The 25,633-nt window shown below is 63.6% G+C and overlaps 1 protein-coding gene and 1 long non-coding RNA gene across 43 annotated transcripts in view; one reads left to right on the forward strand and one right to left on the reverse strand.

The window, feature by feature from the left end:
• The window catches only part of LRRFIP1 (LRR binding FLII interacting protein 1), a 106,566-nt gene that overhangs the window by 76,071 nt on the left and 4,862 nt on the right, over nucleotides 1–25,633 (reverse strand). The gene's annotated exons all lie outside the window — the stretch shown is intronic.
• LOC123823244 lies at nucleotides 7,893–11,627 on the forward strand. Its single transcript, XR_006786502.1, has 4 exons — nucleotides 7,893–8,858; nucleotides 10,009–10,489; nucleotides 10,789–10,889; nucleotides 11,229–11,627. It is a non-coding gene; the product is annotated as an uncharacterized LOC123823244 (long non-coding RNA).

Consider the following 25,633-nt stretch of genomic DNA (forward strand, 5'->3'; position numbering starts at 1 on the left):
TAAACGCCTTCATGCTGTGCCTCTCAACAAAAGTGCAATATCCCAATTTAAAATAAAAATCACCTCCCTGACGTACAATATGGCTATGTGCAGAAACCCAATTTCTTTCTCAGGAAAAGAGCAAGAGGTAAGTAGAATGGCCTAATTTTGTTTTAGGAACATGAGAGTCACAGCCAACCAGCCAACGCCAGAGCGAGTCACCACTGCAGGGCCACACCCAAGCCCGGCTGCCGGTCCCCGTCGGGTTGCCGGGTTGCTAGGTTCACCCGCTTCGCGTCCTGCTGCGGTCTGGCTCCCCGCGCTGCCGCCGCCGCCGCCGCAGAGACAAGCCCTTCCGGAAGCCCTCGCTCAGAGCAGCAGGCAGCCGGGGCGGGCCGCGAGGCTCCCGGCCGGCCACCCCATCACTCAGACAAGTGACACGAAACCACTCCTCTCGGTCACAGCCGTGAAGTGTTTTCCATGAGTCACTGGCCGTGTCGATGAGAGCAGAATAAACTTCTCTGTGCTCCTTCTGCAAACAGAAGGGCTATAATGACTTTCTGTGGGTCCTTTCGGCTGACAGCACAAACCCTTCCCATTGTAAAGGTGTCTGTGGCACAATCGCCCAGCACGGCGCAGCGCCTTTCGGCCCACGAAGTATCTCACACACACGGCGGTGCCCGCAGGGGTTGTGTACCTTGTCTGCGCAGACAGGCTGGGTGTCGGAGAGCAAAGCCAGGTTTCAACCGAAACCCCCACGAAAAGTCCTAAGTGCTCAGCATCCGGGGCACGGCCTGACCGAGTTGTCCCTCCCCCGGCCCAGCCAGCCAGGGGTCCTCACTGGGAACTGACAGCCGACAGGCGGGCTCTGGGGCGTCCTTAGCCGTCTGCCTGGGCTCAGCCTGGACCGGGGCTGCTGGCGAAGCAGTGCACACGCCCAGGTCGTCTTGGGCCACTGACGGGGGCACCAGCTGGGGGAACCAGCCCCTGCCTGCCGTCGGCAGAGAAGGCTGTACCCCACGGCCAGCCGGCCCGGCTCAGGGCCACAGTGAACTTGACCCTTGGGTCAGGATCCTGGCCGCCTCCAGTGGACAGAGTATCCCGGAGCGAGATGCTGCGAAGCAACAGTGAGCTCACGCCCGGCATGAAACAGCACCTGCTCCCTGGGCACGCCCGGTGCCGGGGGCGGCGACGCCCATGCGCCCTCGGCCCTCCTCCCAGACGGCGAGGGGGCTCTTCCGGGGTGGGGGCGGGTTCTTACCTCCCCAGAAATGCTGATGGAGGGATGATTCTCCTGATAAAATGAGGACTTTGACAGGTCATCACAGATCCTCATTGATCTCGGATGTTTCATATTCTGTAGCAACTTAGAATGGAAACTCTCTTTTAAAAGCAGTACATCACCCTGGTGGGTGTGGCTCAGTGGACTGAGTGCTGGCCTGTGAACCAAAGGGTCATGGGTTCAATTCCCAGTCAGGGCATGTGTCTGGGTTGCGGGCCAGGTCCCCAGTTGGGGGCACACGAGAGGGAACTACACACTGATGTGTCTCTCCTTCTCTTCCCTTCTCTAAAAAAAATAACTAAATAACATCTTTAAAAGGGGCACATCTTTAGGAATTAGTGTTATTAGTTTTGCATAACTACCCAGCACCCAGCAATTCACCAACTCCTTTTTCGTCTCCTGGAGTTTAAAAAAAGTCCCCTTGGATTTTCCAAGGCAGGGGTGGAGGGGGAGTCTGGTCCACACTGAGTCTGGGGTGGGGGCGGGAACTGGGTGAGGGGCCCTGGGCACTTCAGCCCCGGGAGCACGACCTGCCGTGTGGTGGCGATGGGGACGGCGGGCAGCCAGCCTGGAGGAGGGGCAGCCCCGGATGCGCACAGCGAGGGGGTTGGAAGGGTGCTGGGGACCAGCCGAGGCAGATGGGTGGTGACGCCACAGAAACCAGAGGCATCTCCTGGCAGCCAGGGCTCCCTGGCGCCCCCTGCAGGCTGGTGTGAGCACTGCACTCCGTGTTCAAATGCCACAGTGAAACAAATGTGCTCGGTGGTGCGGGCACCTGTGAGCATTGCCAATGGCAGCCTGGAGGGAGGCAGGGCCCGGGGAGGGCATGCGGTGCATGGGCATGAGCTCATCGGTCCGTCTGTTTGTGAGGGTGGGGAGACCCTGCTGAGCCCAGCAGTGTGGAAGCTGAGAGACAGGGGTCAAAGAAGAGAAGGAAGTGAGGTGGGGAGGGGCCTGAGAGAGACCCCTGACCAGGGCAGGGCAGGGGCAGGCGCGGCGTGAGTGGACTTTCGGGGTGCTGAGCTAACCGGCGAGAGAAAGCCCAGTGGCCGGGAGAGGACAGGTGAGGAGAAGCACAGACTGCAGCAGGGACCTCGGGACGGAAAGGGAAGGACCGGCCACAGGGCCGCCGGACCCGGCCGGCGTGGGTGCCCCTGCGCTCCGGTTCGGAGCAGAGCCCGGCTGCGGAGTTGCAGGAGAAGCCCGGTCCCGCCGCCACGGGGTGAGATCGGACCCACGCCCAGAGCGGATTCTCATGCGTTCTCCTCCGGAATCAGGTTCACCTCCAAGGTGTCCAGGAGCGAGCCCACAACAGTCCTGGAGATCAGAGGCACCCTCCCCCGGCCGTCCCCCCGCCCCCCAGCACCGGCGGGGCCTTGAGGCCGGATCAGGGCGAGCACAGGGACGCCCCCTGCCTCGGGTCACCCAGGAATGGCGTCCCCGGGAAAACCTGTTCCACTTTTCACGAACGCAACACACTGTGAGTGTGCACCGGTCACTTTCCGGAACTTCGGAGAACAAAACGGCTGCGACGCACAACCCATCTAGCACTTCCCGGCCTAGGGGACACTCAGAGAGTGCCCCGAGTCAGCCCGAGTTCAGAGAAGAACTCGCCGTGCTGCCGGAACAGCCCGTTCAAAACACCTCGATGCAAACGGTGACCCGGGAAAGGAGCCCTGCTCTCGGCAACGGCACCGGCACCGGCCAGCCGAGGGCCCCCCCCACCCGACAGGAGACGGACGGGCGTGGAACACAGCGGGTGAGAAGTGAAAGCGCCGTCTCCCCCCGACCTTCGCCCTCTCACTGCGCTGTGGCCTCGGTGGTCCTGCCCCCGATGGGGGTGACGCTGCAGGAAGCACCCAGGCCCCTGACAGTCGGACCCACGAATCCCACTTCCCTGACTGCCGGGCAGGCCCAGACGCACGCCGGGCTGCTGACGTGACTGACAAAGGTCACTCCCAGCAAGGAAGTGGGGGACCTGGCTGCGGGGTGGGGGGGGGCTCGGTGGGTTGGAGCATCGTCCCATAAACCCAAAGGCCGTGGGTTCGATTCCCAGTCAGAGCCCAAGCCCAGGTTCCAGGTTTGGTCCCTGGTGAGGGTGTGTACACAGGAGGCAACCAATCAGAGTCCATCTGTCTGTCTGTCCCATTCTCTTCCTCACTCTCTGGAATCAATCAATCAATCTATATCCTTGCGTGAGGACTTCAAAGAAAAAGGAAGGAAGTGGGGGGGGCACAGGACTTTATTATCTGAACTTCAACAGCACCCACAGCCAGCAGGGAAAGGGAAAGGCACTCAGGGTGAATCCGGGGGTCTCACTGGGCAGCGCGAGCTCAGCCGCCTTCGGGACAAAGACAGCGGGAGGGGGCCACCCCCCTCCGAGGGCGCAGATGCCCTAGAGCAGTGTCGCTGTCAGTGGCCTTTCCGAGAGAAGGCATCCTCTGCGGGAAGAGAGACTGCGGCCCCTTCGGCACGGCGCCGGAAACACGCTTCCACACCTGTGTCTCAGGGTCCCCCTCTGCGCTCGGCCCCAAAACAGGGTTCACAGAACAGCCGCCCGCCACCACAGTCCAGGTCCCCAGCCCCTTCCCCACCACCGGTTTGCCTGAACAAACCGATGCCTTTGCAGACGACGCCGACCCAGGACGCAGAGCCCTCACCTTCGGGAGACGGCGGTTCTGGACGGCCGTCCAGGGACGTGTGAGGGCGGGCGAGGAACAGCCGTGTGGAGGGACGTGTCTGGCCCGCGAGCAGAAATTCTGGAATAACTGGAGATCAAATAGCCGCTCCTGACCACGTCATCTCGGAGGACCAGCAGAAGGTCAATTAAAGGCGCGGTGTCGCCGCCCTCGCCTCTCGGGGCAGCTTTCCCGCCTTTGATGGGTGTGGGGCGTGGCCCCGAGCCGGGCCGGCTTTCCCAAGGCTTCTCCGGAGCCGGGGTCCCACCTCAGCTGCTCGGATGGCACTGGCCTTCGTCCTGGGCGCCCACCTTGCACCCAGGGAGGGAGGTTGGCTGACCAGCTGGTGCAGGTAAGGCACGCGAACCGCAGCTGGACCTGCACGGGGCTCGTGGCCAAGGTGGGACCCGCACTCCCACTCGAGACCTGACCTCAGCGGCCCCCTTTTTCGTCCCGTAAGAACACCTGTTGTCAGGCAGGGCGTCCCACCCTCAGGGACAGGAGGGGGCCCCAGGGTGGGAAGGGAGCTGAGGCTCAGGGCCCGCACAACCACGCCAAGGCCAAGGGTGGGGGGATGGCGCAGGTGGGCTGGAAGGAAGAACGCCATAAGCCGTGACGTCGGAGACCTGATGGCGGGAGGCCATCTGCGTGGCCCCCACGGAGAAGGTGGGGACCGGACAGAAGTCCTTCCAGCGGTTCCGGGCCCTCAGGGGCCCTCTTGCAGCTGCCTGTGCGAGATGGGGCAGACACAGCCACCAGGCAGGACGGCAGGGGACGGTGGGGGGAGCCCCGTCCAGCACGAAGACGCCGTGGGGGACTTTCCCTGCGAGGCAGAGGGCCCTGGGGTTCGCCCGCACGCAGGTCTGGGGCGGCCGGGGGCAGCCTGGCGTCATGTAATTGGCCTGGGCGAGGTTTCCAGCTTCCATCAGCATTTCGGAGCCTCACGAGCTGCGCCCTCGCCCGGGCGGCTGCCTACCGCCAAGCCCATAATTGCGGCTTTGTCGCCTTGCTGCTCCCCAAGCCAAGCTTGCGGTGTGCGTGTGCTCGGCAGCGGCAGCGGCGTCCCGCCTGCGATCGCGGGAACCCCTGCTTCCAGGCCAGACAGGGGCTGCCCTGTGTGCGAGGGGGCCCCGGGGAGCCTCGCCGCCTTCCAGGACTCCCGTGGGTCTCGTCAGACGTTTAAAGACCAACCAACCAACACAGGATGCTCAGGGGAAGGAGCTTGAACTTGACTCGGGAAGCGGCAAGGGGCCCCCCGGAAGCATCTGAACAGGGAGGGGAGGCTCCAGGCAGGGAAGGCTGAGAATCGTCCTCACGATCCCCTCCCGAAACCTCCCCGGGAGGTCGCACCGTTTGTTCTCCCGGGTGAACTTCAGGGTTTACTCGGTGAGCTGCAAACCGACCTTCTCCCCTGAGCTGGGGTTTTATTTGAGGGACGACGTTGTATTTATACATAATTTGGGGATTAGTTAACGTCTTTTCGGCGGGGAGGCTTCTCGTTCAGACACAAGGTAGCTCTGTCTCCACTGTTAAATCTGATGTGTCCTTCCGTAACATTGTTACACGTTTTCTATACTTTTTTAAAGGATGTGTTTATTTATTTTTAGAGAGAGGGGGAGGGAGGGAGGAAGAGGGGGAGAGAAACGTCAGTGTGTGGTTGCCCCCCGCGCGCCCCCTACTGGGGGCCCAGGCATGTGCCCCGCCTGGGAACTGAACAGGTGACTTTGGATCACAGGCCACTGCTCCATCCACGGGGCCACACCAGCCAGGGCTGTTGTACTTTTCTTTATGTAGATCCTGCTTATTTCTTCTTTTTATTTTAATGTAAGAAAATATTTCATATTTTTAAATGTTTTATTTTTCAGTTACAGTTGACACACAATATTGTATTACTTTCAGGAGGGTGCTGCCCATTTCTTTATTCCTAAATTCTGCTTTGGATGGGATCTTACCATTTTGCCGTTATTTTTTTTTAAAAAACCATCACTGTGGACATGGGGATACTCCAGGGTTTGCTGATGTCACTGCAAACCCTTTCGGTGACCTCGGTCTGCGTGTCGGGTTAGAGTAGAGACAGGATCTGAGCAGTGACACGGTTTACCTGCCCCTCCGTGGCAGCCAGCGCCGGTTCCCAGTCCCGGCTGAGCTCCAGGACCCCCATTGTTGCAACGTCACCGGGGGCCCGGCCGGCAGTCTCTTCCTCAGCGGGACGCCCTGCCCCTAGGGAACCCACAGAGACACAGCAGCCCTGTGAGTGGGTGTTTGCACGGTCACACTGGGCAGGATGGGGCTCGCCCTTAGTCAAACCGCCTGCAGGGGGATCCATTGTTGGTCACCTGGCTCGCACCTGGGAGGAAGCCAGTGATGGGTCCCAGAACAAGAGGCTCTTTGGCCGGCAGCAGGCACACAGGCAGGGAGGCCCCGGGAGGGAGAGCACCCACGTGGGGAGTTGGGCCGCTACAGCCGACCGCTTCCTGCAGGGAGGGGCTCTGCAGACGGCACCCCAGCTCGGGTCCGGGCCCGCCCTGCCCGCCTGAAACTGGCTGTTGGAAACTTGAACAAGCTACACACGCTCTCCTCTGCCTCGGTTCCCTGCTCTGAAAGCAGGAGTGATGAGGGCACTTCGCTCACAGGGGTCATAAGGGTTAAGTGAGCGGTTATTGGTGGTCGTGTTTCCGCGAGTAAAACCCTGACTGAGGTGCTGGGTCCGCGTGCCGCACGTTCCTACGAAACAGGTCGAGGAGCACTCAGTGTTAAGTCTAATGTGTCCAGACGTCGTTTACGAAGCCACGTGGGCGTTAGCTGTCGTCCCAGAGCAGCGGGCCCCTCCCTCTCTGCCTTCCGGCCCCGCTTGTGGCCGGCCATCTCCCTCCGCAGCCCAGAACCCACAGCCCAGAACCCGCCGCCAGCCCTGTGCACCCTGGTGCGGACACACGACCGACGCCCCCACCATGGTCCGAGTTCCAAGTCACGGGGCTCCGCTAGGAGGGACCTCGGGCTCCTCTGGCACGAGAGGCCCGAACTCTGTGACACCGGCCCTCTCCCAGGCCCCCGGCCACTTCCTGGCCGAGCTACCATCTAGATTGGCTGCACTTGAACTTCTCCAGCCAGGCCGGCAGGCGTTGGGCAAGGGGGGCGCGTGAACTTCCCCTCTGGGGTGAAGGGACTCTCCTAGGGCATGGGTTTTTGCAAAAGAAGAAATTTTCTGCCCACAGTGAAGCAACTAAGACACTATCGAAAAGACCAAAATATTCAACGCTTTGAGCGCCAATATTCCATGATTATTTAAAATGCCCTACACTTAGAATAAAGTATAGTAGAAGCAACTCTGCCTTTTAGCGTCTTTATCTCTGGAGAGAGCAAAGGGGTGCAGACAGAGAGAGACAGACAGGAGGACTCAGAGGGAACGTTTATGTGGTGGGGGGGGGCCCCCACGCCAGCGGCTGCCCCCTGCTGGCCACCGCCGGAGTTTCCCAGGGGCCCAGAGCCAGGGGCCTCCTGCTGGCTTCCCAGCACACGAGGATGAACAGGGGCGTTAGCGCCGGTTTTGGCACGTTAATCCCCACGGACGTCGCTAATAACTACTATTAAATACAAGAACCAGTTTCGTCTTTTCTAAGAGGAAGCGGCCCAGGCGTTGTCCATGGGCAGAGGGACGCGTGAGCCCACTGTGGACCCTCCACCCCGGGGTGGGGGGCCGTTCGGGGCCCTGACCAAGGCAGGGAGCTCGGACACAACGTGGGAGAGGCCTCGACACACGGGCAGTGGGAAAGAGGAAGCGAAAGCAGCCAGACGCAGGAGGACCCAGGCGGCACGGTCCCACGCACATGGGCACCCAGGACCCTGGCGATCGGAGAGGCAGAGGGCGGGGCCAGGGGCGGGGTGAGGGCAGTGAGTGTTAGCAGGGTCCCGGGTTGGAAAGACGGACAGAACTACGGACGTGGCCGGTGGGGACGGTTGTGCAACCCCGTGAACGTCCTTAATGCCACGAAGTGCGCGTTTATTCAAAAGAGGGCAAGATGGCCAACTTTGTTATGTGCATTTTACCACAATTAAAAAAAAAAAACTTGACTCTTTCGTTATGCAAGACCACAGAAGGAGGAAGAGGCAAGCCACGCCGTTTTCCCCAGAAAACAGAAGTGAGGCGGCGGGAGCTCCCACAGTCCCCGCGTGAAACCGGCCCCACGACGGGGTGGGAGGATCGAGGCGGGGAGAAATCTCCAGAGAATCCGGCCGGCCCAGAGCGCAGCTCCGCTCAGACCCGGCTCCCTGCTGTGCCGGAGACTCCCAGGAGCAGCCCCCTGGAGCCGGCTCGGCCTCCTCCGGGACTTCTCGGAGACCCTCGGGAAAACCGGCACCGGGAGGCTGGCGAGAGGGTGGCCCCCGCGGGCAGTGGCCGAGGTCACGTTTTAGAAAAGAGGGAAGGACAGGCGGGCGGGCATCGGGCGCACACGGCGCGCACACAGGACGGACATCTGAGTCACTCCACGGTGAACTCCCATCAGAAAAGCAGCACCCATCGGGAAAATGTGCGGTAGCCAGATTCACGGAGCCGCGAAGTAGAATGGCGGGGGCAGGGCGGGGGCAGGGCGGGGGCTCAGGGCCGGGACTGGAGACCTGCTGTTCGCTGGGGACGGAGTTCCGATGGGCGAAGATGGAGCCGTTCTCGGGGTGGACAATGGCGGCCGCACAACAGTGGGGACGCACCAATGTGCGCCCGGAAACAGCCACATGGCAGCCTTCACCTTGTGTCTGTTTTACCACGATCTGGAAATGAGTGATTTTAAAGTCTTGCATCAGAAGGAAGTGGCCAGGTTAACCCTGGGATGCCGACTTCCCGGCACCCCGCCCCGCTGTGAAGGTGGCACTTAAACGAGGGCACGAGAGAACGCAGGCGCTGAGGACGATGCTGAGTGTATGTGAGTATTCGTCCCCCCGCCCCGCCTCCCGCCCGCCCCAACAGTACTGACAGCCAGGGTTCTAAGGGGACCCACCAGAACAGAGCCGTGCTTGGCTTCCCGTCACAGCGAGGTGACAGAAAAAGCCATTTTTCTTTCTGTTCTCCAGCATTTTCTCGACAAGCGTGCACGACTTTCACAGAGGGAAATAACGCATAGCCCGGTCCCCCTCCCCCCATGTATTTGACCAGAAAGGGAGACGGAGCAGAGGACTGTGCCCTCTGTGCGGTGCACCCCCGGAGGCTTGGAAAGCTGGCCGAGGGGGTGCAGCTGGGCGGGCGACCCCTGCGAGCCATGCCCGACTTCTGCAGGCCGGGGGGTGTCCTCGGCAGCCTGGGGGAGCCCGTGGCCAGTCTCAGAACAGTGTGGTTAAGCGCGAAGGACAAAGTATAGAAGGTTACAAAGGAAATGGGTCATTCTGAAATACAGGATCAAAATACATTTTACACCGTGATACGCGTATCAGTCAGAGCAGGAAAAAAAGACGCTGCACCGGTTACAGTTAACGGAAGTAGCTGACTACGGGGGCCCACTAAACAGGGGCTGGACGACTGAGAAGGTGATGGGGACTCGGGGACTCAGAGACTGGGGGGGGCAAGTTCAGGAACAGCTAGGGCTGGGCTGTCGTGCCCCTGGCAGGGCGGGGCTGGGCGGGGCTGGGCGTTCAGAAGCTCTGACAGGCTCCGCGATGCCGGTGGTTTCTGAGCAAGTGGAAAGCGCTAGAAACAGAAGCGGCAGCAGCTGCCCGGGGTGCAGAGCCTGGCTGGGTCACAGCGCCCAGAAACAGGAAGCAGGCAGGGAGGGGCAGGCTCCTTCCTTGGCGGAGCCCAGGCGAGGGGCGGTGTGCCCGGCCCAGCCGGCACCTCGGGGCCGCTCAGAAGGGAGGGTCCCGAGAGGCACCGGCTCACAGCCAGCGCACGCATGGGTCTCTTTGCCCGCATTAGCAACACCGACAGTGGCATCCCCAGCGGTCAGCAACCACTGCAAAGTGCCGTGAGAGTTCCCGGGATTCCCGTCGGTGACAGAGTGACACACACTGACACCATGGCAGTGTTTGGCCCACATTCCTGACTGGTGATAATGCTGGTTTTTTTTTTTTTTTCTGTCCAAGTTCAGGGAGCTCTTGAGATGTACCCAAAGCCCTGCCTCTGCCCACACCTCCCATCTAACCGACACGGGAGGCCCTGCTGCGTTTCACGGGCCGTGTCGGACCCACTGTGACACCTCGGAAAACAGGGAGCACGCACCGCTGCCCTCACACCCGCCCCACACTCGTGGTGTGTGTGTGGGGGGGGCCTGGGGGCCATACTCGGACCCCAGGGTGGCGGTGAGAGCTCCCTGCAGCCTGACAGCCCCACCACCGTGACTGTGACCTGCGTGTCCCCGGGCACCAGGGCTGCATTCCCAGTCCTGACCTCTCCGAGCCTCAGCCCACTGGCCGGCCGGGCTTCTCTGCCCGGAACCCCCAAAGGCGTCTCCGACCTCACGTGTCCAGACAGACCCCTGCCCCCCCGGAGTCTTCCTCCTGCACGGCCCCTGAGGCTTATTCCACGTCTGCGCCTCTGCTCTGCCGCCTGTCGGGGACCGTCCTGGTGAGGACCTGGGGGGGGGCTTTCCAAGGACTCAGTGAGATGACCCTGCCCTGACTGCGGCCAGCGGCCAGTGCCCGGCCCTCGTCTCAGCCGGTGTCCCTCCGCCCCTCACCTTCGGCGCAGCATCCACTCGCCGTCCTCTCTTCGTGCCCGCCCGGCGCGCCCCCAGCCGCCGCCTCCTGTCAGGCCTCACGGCTGCTCGGGAGGACGGGATGCTCCCCACGGGGCCGCCCCCCCTGTTGCTGCTGGTGTGGTCTCTCTGACTCACTCACGCACTCACACACTCTTTCTGTCCACAGACACGGGTTGGGGCTGCCCCCTGCCCCCAGCCGAGGGCACCACGCACGAGGGGCGCGCAGACCTTCCCGAGCGAGGCCGGTGTGACGTGCCTGCACAGCGAGTAATTGATTGTAACTGTCCCCGCGGGGCGCCCGGCGAGGGGAGCGCAGACAGGAAACACAGCTCTGTGCCTCCTGCGGACGGGAGGAGTGGCAGGGGGGGAGAAGGGAGGCCTCCGTGCGAACCCCTCAAGACGTCCCTCCGGGTTGGGGGGCAGAGGGTCCCCCGGAGTGCCGACCTGCTCTTCCACACCAGGCCCCCGCTTCCCGCCACCAGCCACCCCCCCACCCCCCCTCCCGCAGCTGATTCCCGCGGGGGGGGCTGCAGAGCCCATTGCGCCGCCTGGTGGTGACTTTGGGACTTTCAGAGTGAATTCCCCGTCTGTTTCACTCAAACTTAGAAACGACTATCGGTGAAACACTTAATCAGCGGAAGAACTTGGTGAACACCTGGTCTCTGTCCCAGTTTCACTTAATGCGGAAACAAGACCGCTCGTCTCCCGGGGTGAACACGCACGCAACAGTTACTCCTTAACCAGGCGAATTCGAATTCTCAGCGTTCCATCAAGGGAGGAAAGCGGCAACTGTTCACTGGAGACACCGGCAGTCAGCCCTGTGGCTTCTCGTGGCTTCTCCGCAGCTGTACTGGCGACACGAGGCGAATCCCAGGGAGCGGTTCTGCTTTGAGCATCACGCTGCAGGAGACGCTTACAAACACATACCATCCATTTTTGGATATTGGTGCGATGTTATTTCAACATATGACAAAGTGGTTATTCTCTTAATAAACCAACGGTGAAACAAACTAAACTCAGGTCAGCGTTTTCTAAGGGCAAGATAAATTTTGTGCTCAGGGGGTGCAGAGAACTCTCTGCGCTCTACTTTGAACAAGCAGTATGGGCATAAGGGTTAGCCAAGAACGTCTGAGTCTTTTATACACACTCAGTTTTATTTTCAAGTATTAAGGTCTCCGTGAACACAGAAGTCTGACTCCCTTGCACACGAATCACACTTCCCAGCCCTGTTTCCAGAAGCTCTGGGGGGCCGTCTGCTGGCTCTGAAAGTAACGAACAGAACCAGGAGCGGAGTGCGCTGGCCCGTCCTCCATGCAGGGGTCCCCCAGGGACCTCGGGCCCCGAGACCGAGGTGGCTTGCTGGGCGCCTCCGTGGGATCCCGAGACCCGGGAGGACTTCCACAGCGCCATTCGTCTCCCTTAGTGAAGGGAGCCAAGGTGGAGGGAGCCAGAGAGCAGGGGACACCGTGGAAGGGAGCGGTCGGCAGGGACCGGCAGGGACCGGCAGGGACCGGCAGCCGGGGACCAGGAACGCAGGGATGGTGCTGGGAAGCCAGGTGGGGGCGCTGGTCACCAGTCTTGGGTCACCTGGTTAGGTCACCTCTAAGTGGATGCCACACAATGGAAGGCGGAGTGACAACGAGGCCGTCTGAACAGCTCTGCCTCCTGTGGCCCCTGCCACAGCGTGACCCAGGGCTGGCCCCCGCCTGCCCCGCCCCTCCCCTGCCCGTGCCCCCTCTCGGGGACCCCCCCCCCACCCCGTCTGCAGGAGGAGGTAAAAGTCCGGGTGCTGAGAAGCGGGCCGGGAAGAACAAGGCACCAAGCAGCCGGGACTGCCGATGCGTGACCCGCCGCTCCCGGGATTGCCCCGCCCCCGCGGGACCCGCAGTGCACGCTTGGGGACGGAGGGGCAGGCAATCCTGCGCCAGGCTCCGCCCCCAGCGCCCGGCCTGGGCTCTCTCATTTTTCAAGTAAGGACACTGAGGCACCAGATGGCAAAACAACCTGCCCCGAGGTGTGGCGACCTCGGCGGTGAGGCTGGGACCTGGGGACCCTCCGCGGGACACTGCGGGGTCCTGGGCATTTTGAACCGAAGGCAGTGGGGGTGAGGGGTCCCTGGGGCCGGACTGCGTTACCGTGGAAACTGCTGGCATTTCCACCCAGACTGTCAGAGCCGGCCCTGCAGATGGACCCTGCAAGGGAGGCCCTGCCCCAAGGGGCTGGTGCTGACCGCAGTCTGAGCGCCTTCCGCACAGCGGGGAGAGGCCCCAGGCTCCGCACAGGGCCCCGCCACCTGCCCGGGCTGCGGGGCTCCGAGAGCCAGGCCCGTGCAGCTGGAGAGCATCCGACACCCGCTCTGACACCCGCTCCGCAAACACACCGAGACGCCCTGACACAGCCTCCAACCTTCAGGTGGGTCACATTCGCAGAGAGCGTGCCCTTGGTCTGCTGTTGCGGGAGCTTTGGGGAGCTCCGGGGCCTGCGATGCGTTACTCAGAACAACACCCCGACTTTAAATGTTGTGCTGGTCACAGAGAAAGATATTCCGGCGACATCTGGGAGCCCCTCACCCTTCTGAGAAGCGTGGGTCCCAGCCCTGGCCTGCGAGAAGAGCCTGGGCCCCTCTCTGTGGAAGCTCACATGTTCCTTCATTGTACGTTTTGTTCAAAATCCCAGGCTATGAAAAAAGTTGTTTTAAGATATTGAAACATCAGGAAAACAATTTTACTCCAGTAAGTAAGAAAATCAGTGGATTTTTCTTTTTCTTTTTTTTTTAAAGACTGAACATTTTTTTTTTAAAGATTTTATTTATTTATTTTTAGAGAGGGAAGGGAGGGAGGTGGAGAGAGAGAGAGAGAAACATCAATGTGCGGTTGCTGGGGGTCATGGCCTGCAACCCAGGCATGTGCCTTGACTGGGAACCGAACCTGCGATGCTTTGGTTTGCAGCCCGCACTCTATCCACTGAGCTATACCGGCCAGGGCTTGGATTTTTCTTTTTAAGAGAGAAATTCCTATTATGTTTCACCTCAACACTAACACGAAACTCTCCGACGTTAGTGTTGCCCGCTTCAAGAAGCAGAAGCCAGCAGCTTATTTCTCAGTAAGAGATGCCGCTCCGTTTACCAGCGAGGAAGGAGCTGATGTAAATGCTTCTCGAATCCCTGAAACAGTAACTACTCCTTATCACGCGTGGGCACCTTGAACGCCAGAGTCGGCGCGGCGCCCTGGGCGGACGACGGGCCTGAAGTCACTCCCTGGCTTCCAGAGCAAACCCCACACGCGACTCTGCCAGTGCCAACCGGGGCTGTCGGGAAACCCTGCAACTTGGCAGGAGGCCGAGTCACGGAGCCAGGGTGTCCAGCGGGCCCCGAGGTCGTCTGCGCAGAGGCTCACGGCCCCCCGGGCCCCGAGATCCCACCCCCACGGCAGCCACGGTGCTCGCATGGTCCCCACGGACGGAGTACTGACTGGGCTGCCACTGGGGAAGGACATTTGCTCCAAATTTTAAAATTCAAACACAAAATGTCAAAGGAGGCAGCAAAACCACACTTCCTGAGCCCAGACGCTCACACCTGCAAGAGGAAGTCCATTTCTGAGCAGCGCTGCTTTTCTGGAAAGTTCCTTTTCATGCGGCGTAAAGCCCTCCCTCCCTGGAGCTGTGGCCTTGATGCGGAACACCGCTTGCTTCTTCCGGAGGTGGCGTCCGAGCCTCAGGACACTGGGCCCCTGCCCCGCCCCTGCACCCTGGACGGCGGCCCCTGCGCCCTGGACGGCGGCCCCTGCCGGAGGGCCGCCTGGGAGCGTGTCCAACCCTGGCGCCCGGGTTCGGGCATCCACGGCCGTCTCCGCCGCTTCCCAGCCAGTGGCCTCCGCGTCCGCTGGCTCCTCCCCGACCACCTGCGCCCCAGACACTGTTGCCTGGTGCGAGGCCGGCACTCAGAGGGGGCCAGGCAGGGTTTCCCCGAGGGCTTGGCTCCCAGAGCAGCCCTCACGTCTCGAAGCCACCTTGTCGTGACGGAGGCCAAGGTGTCCAGCAGGGGGTCCCCGAGGTGCCGCCCGAAGCAGCAAGCAGGCTGGAGACCAAGGTGAGGAACAAGTGCACCCGCCCCTGGAAGTCAAGACCGGAACAAACGGCAGCCATGGGGCGGGAGCCGGGGGCAGCTGGCCCGCAGGTACCGGTGTGGACGGACCCACGTGGCGGGGAGGGGGGGGGGGAAGCCACGGGCCTCCGCCGCGAGCTTGGCACCGACCTGGGCCCCGCTCCCAGCCCACTCTAGCGGTGGTCCACGCCATCCCTCCAACCTCCACGACGTCACTGCAGCCACTGGGGCTGAGGCCACCGGGGACCCCCGTCCCCACGGTCCCAGCGACATTCTCTGCTTACATCCTTTTGGGTCTTCCGCTGCTGCGACCCTGCTGACCTCCCTGCCCGGCCTGGGACTCCCCCGCCCTCGGCAGCACTGCCAGAGTGAGCATGAACTCGTCCCTCGTTCCACCACCCCCCACCCCTTCCCTCACCCACCCGCGCCCCAGGCCCCACAGGGGGCACCAGGACATTGCAGGGTCTCCCCGAGTCCCGTCGTCACAGGGAGACTGGCAGGCGGGCCCGTTCCTTGTCCCGCAGAAGGGCCGCGATCTTTATCGTTTCTTAAAGCCACCAATTCTCGTCATTTCTGTTAAACCCGTTTCTGCGTTGATGTTAACCAGTGCACGTTAACCCAGAGAGAAATAGGTTTCCCTATAAATAGCCAGACTGCGAACGGAAGCGTAAGCTGCCCCAGTGGTGAGGTGCTACTAATGGGCTTTGCTGCGGAACAAGCAGGTATTTCAGGTCAGCTCGGGACGAGCCGCCGGGCGCCTTCCAGGGCCAGGCGCCCCGGGGAGCACACGCGAGCAGGAGTCGCACCCAGGAGAAGGGCTCGGGGCGCCTGCCGCGGGCCGCCCGTCGCACCTGAAGGGTGAGTCCACGCCCCCCGAGGCCTGGAACGTCCCCGGCAAGGAGTCCCCTCCACCCCCACCGGCCGAGGGACCCAACTGGGAAGGGGGCCCTGCAGCTGCGACCCGGCCGAGGCGAGGCCACCCGGGACCGGGAGGGGCTGCCCTCTGAGGGCCGGTGTCCTGGTGGGAGGACAGGAACGTGGCAGAGACACGGGGGATGCCACGTGAAGACGCCAGAGGTCTTGGGCGACCCCCTGGGCGCGGAGAGAGGCCGGGAACGGCCTCCCCGGCTCCTCCCGAAGGAGCCGGCCCTGGGGGCCCCTGGGGGCCCCTGCACTTCGGGCGTCCAGCCCCCAGAGCGGGGAGAGAACACAGGTCTGCTCTGAGGCCACCTGGCCGCTGGAGACTCACTCCGGCAGCCCCGGAGCCCAGCGCAAACCTGCCGTCCCAGGTCGGCCCTCGGTACACTGTCTTCAGCCAGAGTTTCCACTGTGTGCAAGGGACCCCGGTGACTCCTCTCCTGGGGACGTACAGTACAGGGGGCTGGGCTGGGACGGCCCGGCCCCGCAGGTGTGGGTGTCGGACCGAGGACACGGAGAAACGCCGCCACCTGTCTTTCTGGAGCTGTCCCCGGGCACGGCGCACGGGCCTGTGCTCGCCACTGTGGAGTCAGTTGCCCCTGGGACCCAGCCTTCCTGCTGGAGGGAACCTGCCCGTGAACTCGGACGTCTCCACGACAAGGTGTTGGCTTCCCTCTAAGTTCCACCGGTGGTGACGGGCCACGGGGACCTTCGCTCCCCTGCCTCTGCCGGAGGGGCCGGCGGGGAGGGCAGGGCCGGCCGGAGGGCCACAGCCATGCATGCTCCCCCCAGCCGCAGGCCCCGGGCGGGTTTGCGCATAAACACACGTTTTCAGTCCCTGAGCTGCACCCAGGGCCCCGAGCCGCCCAGACTGAGTGACCCCCCCAAGAGGGCGGCCCCCTGGGGCCGCTTTTCGGAGGAGCGACTCCCATCGTGAAATAAAAGCTAACGTTTAAGAGTGTTCTGCGTGTGCCTGCCCCGACACTTACAACAGACACTTGGGAGGGAACACGGGAACCCACTGGACACCTGAGAGACTCTGACACGAAGTGGCCGACGCCCCGCGCGCCTGCTGGCCCCCCGCAGTCCCCCCGCAGTCGATGTCCTTCCCACGGGACGCGGCTGCCCTTCCGGCCGCAGCCACTGCGGGTCTCCCGGCAACGCGGGCCGCTCTGACCCCGAGCGCGGAAGGCGGCCTCTTGGCTGGGTGGGACGGGCAGGCCCCCGACTCAGAAGAACCCCGGGAAGGCCAGAGCGCGCTCCCCAAAGCTCTTGAAAACAGTGCCCGGGGCGCCGGGCCGATACGGCGACGAGGACGGAGGGGGCGCTGCCGGGGGCGCTGCTGGGAGGCGTGGCCTGGAGCCCGCGTCTGCCCGCACGCTCCGCGGGTGGGTGTCTCTGGGCACCCCGACCTGCACCTCCAGGCGAAGGAAACGGGGTGCAGCTGGTCGCTCACGCTCCTCCCAGTCCTGCCTCGCGCCGGCCGCTTGGTGTCCTGCCACTCGCAGCGGAGACGCTCAGCAGCTGTCCCCGTCCGGGCTGCGCGAGGCCGCTCAGCGCACCCCTTTTATGGGCCCTGCGCCGGGCGCGGCAGCTGCTCTCCCCCGACCCGGCGGCCAGCTGGCGCGCTCCCCGCCCCGCCCCCGCAGTGAGCACCCCCGGCCGCATGTCCTCATGGCACCGGGACCCGGTGACAGAGGACAGGCACGAGGTGACGCATGGCTCTGAAACAAAGGCGGGGCTCAGAGCCGTTTGCAGGACCGCAGCCTCCGGGCTGCTGTCTGCTGGCCTGGCTGTTGCTTCTTGGACGGACGCCGAGGGGGGACGGGGTGAGCCTGTCCCTGAGGGACAGGAGGGTGTGGGGACGCCGGGGGCCCACCCTCCAGGTCTCCTCAAGCGCTGCCCAGGCCCACGGCCAGCAAACGGGGCTGGCAGCCGGGACAGCCGCCACCTGCTGGAGCCGTTTCGATGGCCCCTGGTGGCAGGGAGGGGGACTGGTGGGTGCCCAGGAGCCGGGCTGAGTCTCGCTGGCCCACTTAGGCATTCGCCTCCGATGAGGTCACCACGTGCAGACCGGAGCGCTTTCCAGTGAGGGGCCCGGACACAGGGCAGCCGCGGGAGGCGCAGCCCACGGCCCGCGACCACGTTCCGTGCCTGGGGAAATGGGGGCAGCGGGCAGGGCCTCTCTGTGAGGGACACACTCGGGGTCCCGAGAAGCACGATTGTGCCCTTTACACACCCAACCTCCCTCCTCCTCACGCGCACAACTCAAGGGTGGTCAGGGAACGGACAGAGAGGCGCGGCGCTCACCGCGGCTGCAGAGCGGGGCGCTCGCCCCAGGGGTGTCCGTCCGCCTTCGGTCCGGTTTGGTGCGGTCGGGGGTCAGTGCCCTGGGCCGGCACTCCGACCCGCCTAAAAGTTACCCTGTAGCAAGAGGTCAGGGGATTTTTTTTGTTGCGTCCAGGTGGCCACGGAGAAGCAACCGGGAAGGCTTCCTGCCTTCACTTTGCAACATTGTTTATGCTCTGCCCTGGGTCCCCACACGGCCAGGCCCCGCCCCCTGCCCCCCACCCCGCCCCCTGCGCAGCTCTGACCCCGCCTCCCACACAGCGCTCGCCCCGCCCCCGCGCCTGGCCCGCGGCAGCCCCGCCTCCACTTCCTGATTCCCCTCCCACCCCGCGCCCCACTTTTCGTGGTAAGATACACGTCACGTAAAAGTGAACCTTTCAGCCATTAAGCACCTTCATGCTGTTGTACGGCCACCGTCACGGTCCACTCCGGAGCCTTTTCATCGTCTGAGACCGGACGAGAGACCGGGTCCACACAGCTTCACCGCGAGGCACTGGGCCACCTCGCGACTTGGGGTCGCCCTCTTTCTACACTCGCCTTATCAATCCAGCGTTATTATGGGCACGCACGCACGTACAAGGACATGAGACGGGGGGTCTGCCCCCCCCCCGCAGTCTCAGGCCCCCCTGGGGGTCCTGGGACGTGCACCCCCACAGGTGAGGGGAGACCACCGGGCGGGGCGGCACGGTGTCCCACCTGTGGGCACGTCCCCAGGAGACCCGAGACCCGAGTCTGGAGCAGAGGTCGGTGCGCCGTGCTCGCGCCGTGCTTGCGCAGCGGCTGTCACAGCGCGAGGACAGGGGCCAGGAGGCGGAGGATGCGGGTGCCCTCGGGCCAAGGAGTGGGTGAGCGAGAGGTGGCCCATCCACGCACAGGGTGGGGGTGGCCTGCGGCCTCAGAGAAGAAGGAAACCGTGTCACAGGCCCCGGCGTGGACAGTGTGCTGGGGGGAGGAGCCCCCACGGCTGTTTGCAACGGTGGGGCAGGAGGGAAAGCCAGGACTCGGGGGATAGAATAAAAACTAGAAACTGAAAACACGCCTGGGTCCGTCCCTCACGGTCTGCTGTGGTCAGCAGCCTGCAGAACACCGTCTCCGTGTTGGAAAGCGAAGTCTAAAAATACACCGAGAATGCCCTCGGCCTGACCCGTAATGGCGTCTAATGACCCGTCATTAGCTGTTTAATAGCTAATTAAACAGCACTTGTTCCCGGGGTGGGGAGGGAGTGACCGGCCCGGCTGTCCCTATGTCCATAGCTGGGGTCAGGGCACCCCCAGCTCGCCCCGACCCTGGCTCTGTCCCCTGCCCCTGCAGAGGCCGGCGAGCCTGCGGCCGCCACGCTGACCGTGCAGGTGAGTGTGTGTGGGGGGGGGGGTGGTGGCAAAGGCCACCTCTCGGTTGTCACCATGTCTGCTCCGAGAGTCACCGGTGGGCAGCTGGAACCGGCACATCTCACTGCATTATACACCCCGGAAGGGAGAAAGGGAGAAAATCCTGAAAAGATGTGAGTCTTTTGGGAATGTGAGAAACGGGGGTAAGAGGCAATAAACTGCTTGACTTCAGAACTGTTCCTTTTTCCTGCGCAGCCCCGACCGCACCCTGCTCTGAGGGACCTTCTCTGGCCCCTGAGACTCCGGCCCCTCACCCCGTCTAGGCCGCTCGGGCCGGGGACACGGGGGTGCGGGGGTTCTAGGAGAAAGGGTGCCAGCTGCTCACCGCCCAAAGGCAAGAGACGCCAAGGGGAGTCAGCCCAGGTTCACAAAACAAACGTCCCAGAGGCCCGACGGAACCGTGGGTCCTGTTGACGCCGGGCGTCGATGGCACGGGACTGAGACGGACCCGCGGGACGCTGGGAACAGGACAGGCCTCGGCCGTGCGGGCCCAGGGTCTCAGAAGAGGACGATCTCCAAATAGGGACACAGAGGGGACCGGGGGCAGGAGAGGGCGGCCGATGCCGGGAAGACGCGGCGGGCAGTCGCGGCTATTTCTGGCCTCCCGGTTCCTGCAGCCGGGGCCCCAGGGAGGGAGGGTGCGAGGCTGGGTCGGGCCCCGGCCGCCTCCGCCCACGGTGCACGGAGCAGCAGTGAGTCAGCCCCACAGAACGGTGACGGATGGGGGGACCGACGAATGTGGCGTTAGACCCCAGACACGGACGGCACAGCGAGGCCGGGGACTCGGGGACAAGGGCCCACAGAGTCTGTCTGGGCCCCCTCGGAACGTCAGGGAAAAGAGGAAGCGCAGTGACCCCCAGGCCCCGAGATCACCCACGACAGCAGAGGCGGCTGCCACCTCGGGAACAGCCGACATCCCGGGGACACGCCCACGCGGGCGCAGAGGAGAACGTTACTTGGTCTCGGCGAAGACACAGTCTCCGGCCAGCGACGGGCACAGCCCCGAGCAGACCCCGAACTTTTTTTTTAAATTGTAAATAATTTTTAAAAAAGATTTTATTTATTTATTTTTAGAGAGGGAAGGGAGGGAGAAAGAGAGAGAGAAACATCCATGTGCGGTTGCTGGGGCCGTGGCCTGCAACCCAGGCATGTGCCCTGGCTGGGAATCGAACCTGCGATGCTTTGGTTCGCAGCCCGAGCTCAATCCACTGAGCTACGCCAGCCAGGGCTAGACCCCAAGCTTTGAGACAGCGGAGGACCCTGGCCCTGACCCAGTTGGTGGCGGAGCGGGCCTGCTGGCCGGGGGCGGGGCGGGTGGAGGTGCAGGAGGCTCACAGCTGCTCCCGTGGGGCAGGACTTGCAGGTTCTGGTTCCGGGCCGGCCCGGCGGCACCGTGGGCCCACCTGCGCCCACCCCGAGTGTCTCCTGGAGAAATGAGTCACCCTCGAGAGCGCCCGCCGAGGGCCTGGGGGAGGGAGCCTGGGAGGGCCTTCAGGGGCCGGGCGATCCTCCGATCATCCAAAGTGTTTAAACGCCGCCGCACACAAAACCGTGTGAGCGGGATCCATGCTGTCTGGTGCAGACTGCTTCTCGTGCTTCCCACCTGCTCCACTTCCCACGTGGACTCCCCCCAAACAAGAGCCCCCCACTGCGGCCCGGGCTCCACGTGGCCCTGCTGTGCTCAGAGATGGCAGAGGCCTCTCGAAGGGAAAACACGTGGAAACTGTGACAGTCACCAAAGCCAAACGCCCGAGGAAAAGGGGGGGTCCCACCAAGAGGATCCTGAGGCTGCATTTTCGGCTGACGAGAGGGACACCCTGCTTTTCGAGTCACAGGTTGTACCCACGGAGGGAAGCCAGCTGTCTGCACCCCCGGGGGGCGGGACCCAGCGCGGGGCACCAACTGGGGGAGAGTGGCTTCCTGTCTCGTCCCTGCAGCCCGGGGACAGGGGCCGGGGGGCGCACAGTGAGCCCTGGGACACGTGGTCTTCGGGCTCCGTCGCCGGGACGGGAGGACTGGAGAGAGGCCACCCTCTGCAGCGCGGTGGCCTCGGGCTCCGCGGGGCTATTTTAGGAAGCTCAGCTGCAAGTGGCAGGCGCGGCGGCGGCGTGCCTCGCGGGAGCCACGGGGACACTGCTAATCCCGTGCAAATGTGCTGTCGCTGGTCTTCTTGTCGTCCCTCAGCTGGGCCCTCGGATCCGGGGGGTGGGCCTCCCGGGGTGGGGCGGGGAGTCTGGAGCGTGGACGGGCAGGCAGCCGCTGCCCTGGCCGGGGGTCCAGTTGGTGGGAGCACCGTCCTGGGTGCCACGAAGCTGCGGGTTCGAGCCCTGGTCAGGGCGCGGGTGGGAGGTGACTAATCAACGTCTCTCTCCCTCTCTCTCAAATCAATAAACATATCCCTGGGTGAGGACTAAAAAAATTAATGGCCACCAGCCCTGCCCCCCGGCAGAGAGGCTGAAGGTGGGGGGTCTTCCCTGTCCTTCCCAGTGGCGGGTGATGCGGGCAGGTGAGCCCCTACTGGACGGTGGCGGTGCCCTGCCCTCCAGGGGTTTTCAGACGGACAGAAGCCTCATGCCCGCCCTTTCCCGGCCTGTGGGCCCTGTGGCAACGCCGCCCCAGGGTCACAGGGAGAGGGGGGGTGCAGGCAGAAACACCCAGCTCCGTGTCCGGGCAGCGCCTGACCACACGGTCCCCTCCCCAGTCTCCTGCCAATGCCCTGCCGGGAAGGCTGCAGGGGCCAGGCAGAGCCCACGAGCGGCGTGGGGACGTGGCCACCCACTGGCTCAGACGCCGACCCTGCGGCTGCTCGACCCACGGGCAGAGGGGGCCAGAGCAGCCCTCGTGGCCGCCTCCTCCGCAGCGGGCTGCAGGCCGGGCTAAACCCAGGCAGGGCATGGAGTTGCTCCTGGGAGGGCAGCTGGGCCCAGAGACAAACCGGGCAGGGCCTGGGGGCGGCCCGTGGGGACCTCCAGGAAGCTGGCTGCAGGCTTGGTGCCCCGGGGGTGGAGGGGGGCAGGGGGTGCTTCTGACCACGAAGCAGCTGGAAAGCCCCGACGGCATCTCACGGCCGAGTCCTCCACTCAGGGCCAAGCGGCAGAAATTGCTCTGAGGACAGAGGGTCCTTTCCGTCCCGGTGCTCAGTGACAGGTGGGAAGCCTGTCCACAGGTTCTCACACTGAGTGCGCACCTGTGTGAGACAGAGCGGCGGCCCCGGGGCTGCGGCTGAGCCCGCCCACCCAGTGCCGGGCGCTGGCGCCCTCCCCACAGGCGGCCCTTGCAAGGCAAACGCACGAATGTGGAGAGAAACCCGAAATGCGGTCCGTTCCCAGCGGCACCAGCCACGTCCCGGACGCCCAGGGCTAGTGCCGCCCTAAGGCAGGGCTCAGGGACAGCATTTCTGTCCCCCCAGGAAGCCCGACCAGCCAGCACCGCCTCTGGTGGCTTTGCAGGGGCCGGGGTCACGGAAAGCGACATCTCCGGGTATCCAGGCCGGAGTCACGCCAGCTGTTCGGTCAGCAGGGAAGCCCCATCTCTGAGTGTCCCCCTGGAAAAGGCCGCGTGCCCGGGGACCCCAGACGAGAAGGTGAACAAACAACAAGATAAAAGGAGGCAGGGGTGAGGGTGCAGAGGGGGACGCAGTTACGGGGCGGAGGTCCGACGCACAACAGGCCACGTGACCGCTGCGGGTTCCCGTGCGTGTGACGTTTCCCTCGCTCCCAGGCCCAGCAGCGGTAGGGACCCGGCAGGCCGACCCGCCCCGCGGCCTGCTGACCGCACTCGCCCGCTGCCAGGGCCGTATCGCATTCCGCCGAGCCAGACGCCCCAGCCGTCCCGCGCCTGGTTCCCGGAAAGTGTGCCTCAGCTCCCCGAGGACTTTCCGAACAAACAAACAAACAAACAAGCAAACAAGCAGGTCATCCTGGATGCCCGAAGCTACGGAAATCGTGTTTTCATCGCTCCCTTTCGCTGGCTCACCTGGTTTGACGTTTCACTCCCCTCGCAGGGCAGGAGCCGCAGGCCGGCCCGCCCGCCCCCGTGTGCGTGCTGTTTGGGCGCTGGAAACCAGCTCTGCGTCCCTGGCGTACGGGTCAGGTCCGTCTCCCACTTTCTTCCCAGCCCCTTCCCCCCCCAATCAGAAAACAGACCCCCCCACCCCCCGCCCACAGGCACCAAATCGGAGCAGGCGGCTCGTCGGCGTCCAGCAGCACTTTCTTGAACGCGACGCCACGGGTACAGGCGGCGGCCTTGGTGACGGGGACGCGGCTCGGATCCCGGCTGGCGCCCGTGCCCCCCGGCACTGCTCCCCGCCTGAGCCGACGCCGCAGACGCAACTTCGTACCCCCTGGGGGCGGCTGGCTGCAGCCTTGGGGCCCCTCGGCCCCCTCTCCACCCTCATCCCTCTGCTCAGATCGCGCTCAGGGGTTTAAGCACTGCACCCGGTATCCGAACAGACAGCCACGGGCCACCAGACGTCTGGGGGAGCCTCCGCGGTGCCAGGGGCCAAAACGGACCACAGGGCAGAAGAGAAGTCCAGGGGGAAAGGACACCCTCAGGATGAAGCGCTGAGTTATGAGCGAGTCCGGGAAGAACGCTGGGAAGGGAGCCAAGAACGAGAACACAAGCGGCCGAGGAAGGAGACGCAGAGCAGAGGCGTCCGGCCGGCAGGGGCGGCGGCGGACGGCGGGGCGGCCACCCATGGAGCACCCGAGAGAGACAGAGACCCACCGACGGGGAGCAGGGGGGTCACCCTCCACAGCAGGCGCCCCTGAAAACGAGACACTGGTGGGTAGGGGAGGATGCAGGAAGTTCCCCAAATTTTAGAGCACACGTTTCCAGGCTGAACGAACCCAGTGAACCTTCAGAAAGGGGCAGAGACGAAAAGAAAGAAAGAAAAAATCCACGACACCGAGGACCAAGAGAACTCTGGAGAGTGAAAACCACGTATTACAAAAGACGCTGAAAATGCACGAGAGACATCAGAATTCTCCAAGCCCCCCTGAGAGCTGGAATGAAATGGAGAGATGCCCTAAAATTATGGTAGAAAATAGTTTTAATTTTACGCTTCTGATGTTTATTAGTTTATTGTGTCCAACCTGTCAGTCACTTGGCTCAGACGTCAACAGTGTGAACAGTCACATTGGTGACACTCACCCGCACCCCCATGTCTTTCTCGGGGCTCAGCCGGGGTTCACGCAAACCACAGCTTTCTCCCAGACGGACTGAGGGCTGGTCTCACTTTCTGGCTTTTTCTGTGAACCAGACACGCTGGACATCATTTCAAGGAACACACAGGAATCTTTTTGCCGTCTCTCGGAAAGCTATTTTTAACCCAGAACGGTAGCGCTCAGCCAAACTGCCCATCACGTACGAGGGTAGCATAAGGCGTTTTCAGATACGCAAACATGTAGAACGGCGTCCTGTCTCCGAAAGATACCGAAGGAGGTGTTCCCGCGAAAGGAGACAGGAATCCAAGGAAGAAGACAATGTATCCAGAATCCAGCAACTAAAGTTACGACGACAACGGCAGGAAAGGGGCAAAGGGAACTCCCAGGACGGGGCAGGGGGGGGGGGCCGACAGCCGCAGCAAACCCTCAGCACCCGGCGGGGGGGTGGCAGTGAGGGTCCGGTGAGGCCGCTGCGGACCCGGCTTCCGCGGAGCGGCGGAGGAGCTGCCGGCGAGTTCCGGGCAGGGAAGGGACGGGAGTGACACGCGGTGGAAGCCTGCCCCGCCGCCGGTGGGTGGGGGAAGGCCGGGAGTGCGGGGCGAGGGGCCGAGCACGCCTCACTTGAAGGAAGGAAAAACGAGCTTTGCCGAGCTGCGGGGACGAAAAGACGACGAGGGACATGGGGCAGGCGGAGAGGGCGCTGGGGCTCCCCGTGGGCTGTCCTGCCTGACGGCTCAGAGGGGACCTGGGGACAACAGTCCCGGAGACGGGACGCGGGCCAGCTGGCCTGCCGGGCACAGCCGGGGACAGGGCGGGGGACGGAGCCAAGCGCTGACCCAGGACGTGGCCGGGATGAGGGACCGAACCTCTTAGTTAGTTGTACGGTGACCTCGGGCGAGTCCCTTCCCAGCTCCAACCTGGACTCACTGTACCTCTGGGCGCGCAGCTTCCGGGGGCACCTGGGGCACCCGCGACCTCCGAAGCAACCCCCGAAGCAACCCCAGTGGCCCGCTCCCCACTTTCCCGTCCCGCACCCTGGCCAGGCTCACGGGGGCAGGCTGGACTGGGGTCCAGGGCCCCTGCCTTCCA

The sequence above is a fragment of the Phyllostomus hastatus genome, unplaced genomic scaffold (genome assembly GCF_019186645.2).
Source record: "Phyllostomus hastatus isolate PE091 unplaced genomic scaffold, TTU_PhHast_1.1 phas_contig_477, whole genome shotgun sequence".
Lineage (NCBI taxonomy): Eukaryota > Metazoa > Chordata > Mammalia > Chiroptera > Phyllostomidae > Phyllostomus > Phyllostomus hastatus.